Here is an 11,125-nt window from a genome sequence, read left to right on the forward strand (position 1 = left end):
CCTTCCCTTCCCTTCCCTTCCCTTCCCTTCCCTTCCCTTCCCTTCCCTGTAGCAGGTGTATTTATTTTTAACAGGTGTATTTATTTTTAACAGGTGTATTTATTTTTAACAGGTGTATTTATTAGATCACACACACACACTATGCAGGATTTCACCATTTAGCCTAGGGAAGGTTTTATTAATTTCTGACTTGCTGCTGTCTGGGTAAGCAGCTGTTTGTTTAAAGAGGACTTGAAAGGCTGTACCCACAGCTTGCTGGACAATGAAGTTAGTCTTAGAGCATCTGTTTGAAAAATATGGTTCATCTGCTAATGAATTTAAGAACACTTTTGTGACACTAAAATAAGCCTTGCAGGGAATATGTAAAGACTGATGTATCACCATGAGAAAAGGTGTAACAAGGAATACCCTGAGCACAGCTACCTGGGTCTGGAGGTCCCAGCCATGGTGTATATCCCCTGGACAAGGTAGGGATGGCTGTGCATGCTCTGTTAAGTCTTCCACCTGCATGTCTTTGCTCCCTGAGCTCCTCTACTGTGGCAAAAATACCACAGGTCTGTGGTGAGAACACACACAGACCAAGCCTGGGCTAGTTGGCCCCCATGGGCTGCTTGCCAAGGTGGCTGACAGACACTGGACTCATCACATGTACCTTAGTGAGCTGGCCACAGCCACACTGGGCAGGAATCCATATCACACTCCTGAGAAGACTGCTTTCTCCATACAGCACAGATGAGCTAAGAGATCAGGTCATGCGCAGATCATCAGCTCACCTCTGTGAAACCATCCAAAAGTGGTTTGGACCAGATTTAAGCACAAACTAAACATCTGTCAGAACAGCAAAATTCACCATCCCCAAAGTCCGTGTTTCCCTCCCCACAAATGAATCTTATTGTGGGGAAAATGTACGAGCAAATAATTAATTTTGAAGTCTGTGGGTGGCCCCTGAGGTGAACTGGAGCTCTGAGTTTTACATAAGCACACCCCCAGACAAACTCTGTCTTTGCTTCAGATCAGCATCAGCGAGCCCACGCACATCTCTCCCGAGGCCTTTGTGCAAGACCTTTATCCTTCTACCAACAGGGAAGCCAAGCCCCTGGGGTGAAAGACAAGTTGAAAGCTAAGATCTGAATGATTTGGCAGAAACTGGAGCTATTGCAAGATTTTCCAAGATGAGCCCACTGGGGGACTGGAGAGCTCATGATGATTTAATGTCTTAAAAGAGAATGGGGCTTAATCTAGACCATGTGCTGAGAGGAGCTGCTGAGCATGGAGGTAGAGTAAGGCAAACCCACCCTGACTACAACTTCACTCTCCACATCTGGGTGGCTGAGAAATGGCATCTGTCTTCCTATGGTCCTTGTTTTTTACATATTGAAGCACTGATCCAAGCTTTGTTTTTGTGGTCAGACCCTCCTACGTGTGCTGGGTTTTGTACCCCAAGGGTACCCAAGGAGTCCTCTCTGGGGCTGAAGTGTTTGCAATACAAGGTGGGGGAAGGCAAACCCTGCACTGCTCCTGAGCCAGGCCAGGCATGCAGGTCATCCAGCTCCTGTAGATGATGCTCAGGAAAAGCAAGTTGATGCATTGCTGAAATTGATCCTGCCAGACAGGGCTGCAAGCAGGGCTTTGGCCCCTGCAGCTGCAGCGAAAGGAACCTGTGTGGTGAGTTTGTTGAAGGCACATACCAGTTCCATGGCTCTGGAGGGAAGGGACAAATGTCTGGCTGTTTACTGCAAATGCTATGAAAACCTAGGGAGCAGAAAAGAAGAGGAAGAAAGAGAAAAGCAGTCATAAGCAGAAAACTAGGAACAGACAGTAAGAGAACCTCTGAGGGATGTGGGGTCAGGGCTTCTGCTCCTCCCTGCTTTTGTTCCTATAACTCCCCACTCTCCCCATCTCTGCTGCTGCCATGCCCAGCCACAGAAAAAGCAGAATGAAACCATTGCATGGCTCTGACACAGAAATACTTTTAATTAACTACCTGAGATGGAACAAGGTTCTTCTGCTTTTTCAGCATAAGCATTGAGAATTTTATCTGTGATGCTTGGCCTGAAAGAGCTGCTTGCTAAGTCTTGCTGGGTTTCAAAGTCCTCTTCTGAACCAGAACAAGTACAAGATGTTAGAGAGAAAACAGATCCCAGCAAGGTCCCAAGCCTAGTCCAGAGGGATTGTCTGCAGGGTAAAACAGAGAGTCACAACTCCTTTGTTCCTACAGAGAAATAAGACATTTATTCAAGTTAGTCTGCTCAGCCCTCAGCCCTGGCTATCAGTAACCTCAGTAATGCTGAGGCATGAATTTTGATGGTGGTTTACTGTGCAAGCTGGAAGATCTCACAGCTCATAAACCATCTTCAGCATCCTCCTTAGGACATGACATTCACTTCTAGATAACAACATGCTCTGGTTTGGTTTAGGTTTTGCAAGCCTCTTTAACAAGAAGCAGATCCATCTCACTGGCCCCAGGGCCAGTCAACAGCTGGTCAAGGGGACTGAGGCAGCCCCATGTCAGCCCCATTCACCATCAGCATGTGAGACAGACACACACAACCCCTTCCAACAGAGGTGTGTAAATGAGGGCAATCTCTGAAGCAATCTACTCATCTCTGTAACAGGACCTGTGGCAGCTACAGCTCTGATGGCAGGGCAGGGTGGGATGTTCCCTGCCTGCCTGCATGGCACAGCCCTGTTCCTTTCCATCCACAATGCGTGCTGCTGTTGGACCAGGGTCACTGCTTACAAATGGTGCCTGCCACAACACACAGCCACGTGTGGAAAACACCAACACATCACCCTGCGGGCCAGGGCAAGCCCTGTGGTGAGGCTGTCACTTGCCCTGCAGCATCCATGGGGGGCCAGAGTATCATGAAGGGCAGGGGGAACAAAACCATGAAGGATAAGATTTGCAAGAATCCCAGTTTGGATTTTGGGACGCACAAGATGCCAAAAAAGCCACAGAGCCCTTTCTCATTTCTGTGAGGGCTGCCTGGGGCTGCCACTTCAGGGTGACTCTTGAGGACAGAGACCATGAGAATGGTGTCTTTTGCTGCCTGGACACATTTAACTTCTGACCTCTATCAGCTGTCAGATTAGAAGGGGTTTAGTCACATCAGTCTGAGCAGAAATTAAAGCCAAGCTCAAGGGGTGAAAGGGCAGAGCCTTAAAGGGATCACCGTAATTGACAGGGCCTCTTAATCCCCCTGTTCTTGTACATTAATCCAAATATCTCCAGTTCTTCTTCTTAACCTGTTTTCATAAAGTAAAGAGAATTATACTTAATATAAGGAAGCTGGGTGTAGGAGTAAAGCGTGACCTTAGGCCTCCAGCAGAAGGGGTTTGAGGCTGTTGTGGATGCTGTTCTCTATCCGGTCACTCCCCAGCCCTTCCCCAGCAGTCTGAGAGCTGGAAATGATCAGGCAGCTCCTCCTTGTCCAAGCCGTGGCAGTGACGCTGTGCAGGACAGGGCTGTTGTTTGATGTTCCATTTGCAGTTTACATTTATAATGGCAGCATCCTGATAACCTGGGTACTTGAAACAGGCCCAAGCAGAGAGGAGCTTGGAGCACACCACATCCATCACCTGACAAGTGTGGTTGGTGGGGCTGTGCTGCTCAGAACATCCCCCTCTAGTGCAGAAGCCAGCATGTAGGACCTGGAGGCCGCCCCCACCTTCAGGGGGACGAGAAGGGGTGAGCGCAGTTAGAGGTGTCCTTTTGATTTGGAGAAGTGCTGGGACTGTTTTATTAATGCGTGATGCACAGAGGATTTCAGGCTCTTTGACTATCATCCCAGGAATTTCTCAGGTTATCAGATAAAAAATATTGTCTTTCCAAAGTTTAAATACTCACAGGGAATAATGGGCAGCAGCCATTTATGTAAAATAATATTTGGAAGCAAAGTTGATGTGCAAAACAACTTTTTGCAATTAATTTTTTTACAGTGAACTCTTTTGAAGGCTGATCTTCATCTCAGGAGGTGTAACTGAGGCCTCAAACACTAAATGCACTCTGTGGGCAGTAGGAAATGTAACTGGTAGCACAGTGAATTTAATTTTTAGCTGCTAAATAAAGACATTAGCAGCTAAACTAAGTTGCTAAACTATCAAGGACCTGGGTTGTGCTTTCATGTGCCTTGATAGTGCAGCTATGCATTGTCACCAGGAGGGTCTCAGTTCTACTGAGAGATAAACAGGCAAGAAAACAAGAGATTCAGCTCCTGAATCATGGGGAAGAGGCAGAAATTCCATGTTTGGTTTACAGGAGTGTAACAGCTGTGACACTGACAGAATTTTGGGAGTTAGGGACAGTTCCAGTGGTGCCAGCCTTCAGGACCACATTGGCCCTGGGTGGTTTCAGTGGTCATCACTTCTCACTACCATGCAAAGCCAGCCTAATGGGGAAAAAAATATCCCTGACCCTGCCTCCTGCCATCCATGTGCATTGTACTTTGTAGCTACCCTGACTTGTTCTGACAGTGGGAAACTTACCCTGTAAACCAAGCTCCTCTGAAAATACATGAAAGGCATCTAGTTTTTGCTGGAATGGTGGTCAAAGCCACAGAAAATTGTGGAAAGAATGGAGTTTCCAGAGGCAAATTATTTTGTCTTAAGCTCCTGAAACATCTTAGTTGAACTCTAAGGAGGCTGAGAATGAGTTCTATCAAAGGGAAGCAGTCTAAGAAACAGTTGTGGATAAAAGAAATATGAAAGCTATTCAAAAATAAGGAGGAAAATAAAAGCCTTTAAGTGGGATGAAAGAAAACAAACACAGATCCCAAGAGGAGGAGGAGAGAAGAAAAACTCCAATGAAACAAAAATGTAGCTGATGAAAACCTGGTCTTACAGAGGGCAATAATATTTTGCTGCTAACTTCACTGGGCCAGGATTTTATCCACATTTTCTAATTATGGGCTTTTCATTCCAAAGTTTTCTTCCATCTCGTGATTCATCACATCTCCTGTCTGGACATGCAGTAGCACAGAACTCCCATTTAGTTCGGAAAATACTCTTTTAATGGAACTAATCGCTCTTGGAAAAAAACCTAGTTTCAAATGACAGGAGGAGGAGATGAAAGGTTCATGACCTCAATCAAATTTTTGAACCCCATGAACACACTAAAATAATTTGAAAAGTTTATAAAACCTCAATTTTTTTTTTGCCCATCCAAGTTTGGGCTTGTCAGGCCAGAAGCCCAGATTCCTCCCCAGATCCAGCCCTGTGAACACAGTGACACCGATGCATTTCACAAAAAGCCTGGCCAAAAGCAGAGCCCTGGAAGAGGAGCTATTTGGGCAGCTGAAGCAAGAGAAGGGAGAGCCAGTCCCTTTGAAGTTATCATCCAGGGGAGGCGTTGGATAAGCCCAGGCCATTTGTAATCAGATGTCATGAGAGAACTGTCAAAGAGATCTCCCCACACTTGCCTTGTCACTGATGGTATCTCAGTGCAGATAAAATAAGAGCAGCAGCGAAAGGAAGCCCGAGCCTTTATCTGCTCACACCTGGGCTGCGAAGGTGCCGCGCAGAGACAGCGCCCAGCGCGTCTGAGGGCACGGCAGGGGGAGGATGCTGCTCTGCTGAGCTGCAGGGGGACATTGTCCTGCAGCCCCAGGGAGACAGCCCACGCCATCAGCTCCTGACCATGCACTTGGATCTATTGTGGAGAATTTGTGTTCACAGACTTAATTTTCATCTCCCTGTGAAAGCTGGACTGAAAAGGTGTTTTCCTCTCAGATTACTGGGAAAATTTCATTACACTGTTTTTAGAAGAATTTGCAGGCTTTCACAAGGCTGCTCACAACTGCTCTCCCTGGCCTCCTTCTTTTATGGGAAGTAGCTTCAAAAGCCACTGAAGCAACCAAAAGCTCAGTTTTTATGTCCTTTCCTTGTTAATTTCCTGGGGTTGAATAGGTTGAGGTTATGTAGCAGCTTTTATTTTTTGGAGGTATTTCTAGGCTCTCTGTACCCCATGCATTCAAATCAGCCTACAGGAATGTGATGCCTTGAAGAGTCTTCTACTGCCAAAACCCAATGGGAACTGGCCTTCAGTCTTGAAGGGACAGATGGATCAACAAACACACAAACAAAGAGTGCTATCGTATTTACCCTGTTTTTCTTGGAAAGCAGAGCTAGAAAGTCCAGTGACCTGTTCAGAGATCTGGGGTAATATCATGTATTACATCAATAGCCCTCTTAGCCCAAGTCTGTGAGGCATGAGTTGTACATGGGCATTGTATGAGCCCAAGAACCCTGCAGCAGCCTCAGATGCACCCAGAGTCACTGCAACAGATGCATGCTTTGAAATGATCCTTGGAAATTTTGCCTATTGAGACAATGGCATGAAGTGCCCAGTGAGTCTCCAACCAAGGAGCCTCTGTATTGTGACCTGGTAAATCCTAGTCCTTGAATGTTTTGGTGTGGGTTTTGGGATTTTTGTCTCAGGATGTCTTGGAAGTCCTCTGCAGACAGGGAAAGGTCTGCTTGAAGCTGGGATTTAAGATGGAGCCAGTGCTGTCAAGTACACTTTTTAGGGATTTTTTCTCTTGGGCTTAGTGTTGCTTTGTGATGATGTCCTACCTACACAGAAACCCTGTGAGCAGATCCCTCTATGGGAACTTTGCTGAGTTTTTATTACATCCTAAACTTCTTTGCTCCAAGAAATCCAGCATCATCCAAATTCTAGCCACCATGCACAGACCAAGGGGTCCCACAGGATTGCAGTGGTGTGAAAAGAGATCTTGACCCCTTCACTATATTTAACATAAATCAAATGTCACAGTGGGGCTGGAACTCCATGTGTATAAACCATCTTCCCATACTTATTAAACTACAGTAACTATCTCCCTGCCCTTCCCCCTCTTCCTAATAGCAGTATAAATAGTCCAAAGGTCTCTTGTCAACACAGCTCCCAGACTTCCAGCTCTTTGAGGGGCAAATGTACTTTGTTTTATTACTTGTATGGCATTCCTCAAAGAAGGGGACTTTGACCTTCTTAAATTCTTCCTGGAGATTAAATACCAAAACCAGCAGTCCACAAGGGAATTAATAGACAGCTTCAATACACACAGCAGGACCTTTGGAGGGGGTCAAGTTATTAACACACTGGGAAATGTAGATTGTATCTTCCAATGCAGGATATATCTTGCATTCTAAATCAGATAATGACAATGGGACACAGAATGCTGCATTTCTGAGATGAGTTCTGCAGCTCTCAGCAGATCTTCCAGTTCTGGATATTTTACCAAGAACATAAACTTTGCTGACTTTAGAAATCTTCACATAAAAAGGAATGCATAACAAACTTCTCTTTTTTTAAAAAAAAATTATGCCTTCTGTAACAGTGGGCCCATGTGGCTTTATTTTGCATTAGACAAGGAATCTTACCTGGGGGCTTAATACTTATTCAACCTCCTACTGCCTCAAAACAGACAACCCTACAAAAATATTTGGTTAATATTTACATATATAAGGAAATTAATGTCAGGCATTGAAAACCCTTTAAAGGTATTTTTTGTGCAGTTTTGAACAACTGAAGCTTGCAGAAGCAAAATTTAAGCCTGATGAGAGCTGAGAGGTAATGGAAAACTCCTTTCAGCTTTCTTGCCATGCATATTTGCACTGGAAACATGATTTAAAATATTCACTTGAGGTAGATGAGCCAAGAAACAAGGATAAGTGACAGAACCAATATAAGGTTTTCAATTAAGTTACCATTTCTGTAAAACTTTGATACTTGAAAATGTAACAGTTTAACAGCCCTCTCTTGTTTTGGAACTGCTGTGCACCAAGTAGGAGATTTTACCTTTGAAATTATCAAGAAAGGGATAGTATCTTAAAAAATCCCCTTTTTTTGTCCCCTCACCTCCTTTTGCTTTATGTATTTGGCCACTGCTGAATAGCACAAGCTTTCGAAACAAAAACCCTACAGTAAGTGAAAATCATGAAAAGAATGAATAGGCTCAAATATATTACTTGTTATGAAATATTCCTTTGGCATGAATTGCAATAAACAAACGAACATCCATTCCAAAACAGCAGTAAACAAATCTTTACTACCTCCTGATTGCCAAAAATCTCACACTACTCAAGCTGACATGGAAAAAAGCATTAATGTTAGTGAGGGGTGAATTTCAGGAAGGCTGGGTTTGGTCTGGATAAGCATATCTGACATATGCAAGCCTTCTGGGAGCCTATAAAAACAAGCTTTCTTGGGATATTTCCTGCACTTCTGGTTAGGTTGGAAATGTCATGACAGCTGGCTTTGCCACAGCCCTTGGGCACTCCAGGTTGTGTTTCTGGCCAGGAATCAGTGAAACAAAGATGCTTGGAAAGAGAAGAAACCACAGAACAATGCTTAGAGCTTCCACAACAATTCCAGCCAGTGTGCTCGTTTTGCTCTTACATGTACTTGGACATGGCAGCTGTGTGGAAGATCAGCTCTTCTCCCTCTGTACAGGAAAAAAAGTTAAGGAATTAATGTTTGAAAAATGTTTTCTATCTCTTTTCTAGCTGCATGCAGGATGTATAGATATGCAGGCCAACCCTCACTGCTCTAGCCTCTCGGCATATGAAAAATGCAAAAATCCCTGGTACATGCCCCCATTGCTGCATAACTTAACACTTCTTCCACCTTCTGCTCTCTCCCCATAAATTTGATCTATAAAATCCCAATAGCAAATTTAAAAATTAAACCCTGCCATATGGAAGTCAAATTTTAAATTCAAGTGATGTTAGATGTTCGAATCCTAACCTTAGTGGACCTTTTGGGAAAGGCAAAACAGACTTTGGCTTTGTCCTTGTGATAATATTAGGGCATGTTGTTATTTGTGCACCAGTTTCATCTCATACAAACAATAAGGTACAGTGAAACTTGTCAAAAGAACTTCTGGGTGCTAAAATTTCATGGGTTCCAAAAGACAAATTAAGAGAACAGAAATCTAGCCATGGCAGCAAAAAAAATCTTGTATCATGATCAGAAGCACCTTTGCTGTGGACTGCTGGATGTCAGAGGAGTGTTCAGAGGCTCTGTCCATCTGTCCTTGCTGGTTCTGTGCTCACCCTGTTCCCTGGGCACTGTGAGCACCAGGTTCTTCAGGAGAGCAGGGAAGAGATATCACCACAGGAGATGGGATGCTGCCCTGAGCCAGAGCAGCAGAAATGCCCCTTCTCTGCCTTTTCTTCATGAGCATCAGATTTGCTCTTCTTGTTATGCTTTGTTTTATTGATTTTTAAAAGAATAAGCAGTGCTGTTAGACACAAATCTTTCTCCAATAAGATTTCTAGATATGCTCCAGATAGCTTATTGCTCCTGAACAAGCATCTCCAGCTTGAGACATGCTCTTTCCAAAACATATTCCAAGTAAGGCCCCCAAGCTGAAGCCTCCCTGGGCTGTAAACCTCACAGGGCAGTGTGCCAGCCATGGATCATCAGCTGGGCTGTCACAAACATCTCCTGGAAATTGGTAGACTTGAAGAGGACTTGCCATCCCTTCAAGTGACTGGAAATGGAGCCAGATTGGCTGCCTTCTGCTGTTTTCACAGACAATCCAGAGGAAAAAAAAAAGATTATTTTTCCAAGGCAAACATTCATAGAAATACAGCTTCCCTTGAATATACAGGGATGATGAAATGCAGTGGGGGACATATACTTTTGTGTTTCTTCAAATGTTCCTCAAGCCAGGAGTTGGGCACTGCCCTTCCCATTGGGAGTCTTCTCTGTCATTTTATCCCCCTCTGGATTCCTTTGGCTGAAGGACTGAGGGATTTATTCTGTGCCTGATTTGCAAAGTTATGCTTTGAACAGGGCTTTCGGTGTCGATGTTCCCCACAACTTTTGTCTCAGGAGCACTCAGGTGTGCTTGTCCCCTTTCAAGTGACAGGAGGGGTTAACCTGCCATGAATCTCAGAGGGGACAAGGCACACCTTTCTCTGTCTCTGTGACTTGTAGCTGTACCTGTAAAACACAATGAAGTGTTAAAACACATGCCTGGCCTTTGATCCTGGGGCCAAATGTACCTCTGGTATAAACTCAGCATCTTTCCTAATGAAAGAAACTTTCATTTCCTCCAGGAGGCCACTGCAGGATTTGCACACAGAGTGGGCAGTGCTTTTGGCTTCCAGCCTAATTCCTTAATATCCCCTGCTCCTCCATACATATCCTGGGAAAGAAAGGTGTTACCAACCTGGGAGCACAGGGGCAGGAGGGAGGCGGCAAAGCAAATCTGTCTGCACAAGGCTCAAATGCCGTTGTCCTTCCCATAAAAGAGCCAGTTTAGGTTTATGAACACAAAGGCCTTTGATGTTGTTTCACGGCATTTGCTGCTTTAAAGATAATAGATGGTTTCACGGGCTGAGCCCCCGGCTGGGGCTTGGCAGCAAATGCCGAGCGAGCCGTGCTCCTGGCAGAGATCTCCTCGGTGTGTACGGCTCTCCTGAGGACAGCCGTGAGAGCACTCCAGCCTCTCCCAGCCATCTGGAAAGGTGGACATAGCTGCCTCCCTCACAGGGGCTTGTGAAGCCGTGCTGAGGTTTGCACTGTTCCTTATAACTTATTTACCAGCTAACATTTGCTAACTTGTTCCATCCCTGCGAGTGGAATTACGTGTGGGCAGTGCAGGCAGCTCCAGCCTGATGTCAAAGCTGTGCCAGGAGGAGCGGCCTCGGCCCCTTGGCTCTGCGGCTCCGAGGCACACCTCGGCCAGCATCATGGCTCAGGCCTTCCCTGGGATCCACCGGGGCTTGGGAGCTCTGACACTGCTGCATCCTGCCAGCATCATGGCTCAGGCCTTCCCTGGGATCCACCGGGGCTTGGGAGCTCTGACACTGCTGCATCCTGCCAGCTGCTGTCCGGCCGGGATCAGGGCGGGTGTGTGAGAAACCTGCTGTGGGAGTGTGGGAGTGTATGAGTGTGTGTATGTACATGTATGTGTGTGTGAGAGTGTATCTGTGTCTCAGTGAGTGTGTGAACATGTGTGTGTGAGTGTCTGTGTCTCAGTGTGTATATCTGTGTCTCAGCGAGCGTGTGACTATGTGTGTGTATCTGTGTCTCAGTGTGTGTATCTGTCTCAGTGAGTGTGTGACTATGTGTGTCTATCTGTGTCTCAGTATGCATATCTGTGTCTCAGTGAGTGTG

The sequence above is a fragment of the Parus major genome, chromosome 2 (assembly GCF_001522545.3).
Source record: "Parus major isolate Abel chromosome 2, Parus_major1.1, whole genome shotgun sequence".
Taxonomy (NCBI): Eukaryota; Metazoa; Chordata; class Aves; order Passeriformes; family Paridae; genus Parus; species Parus major.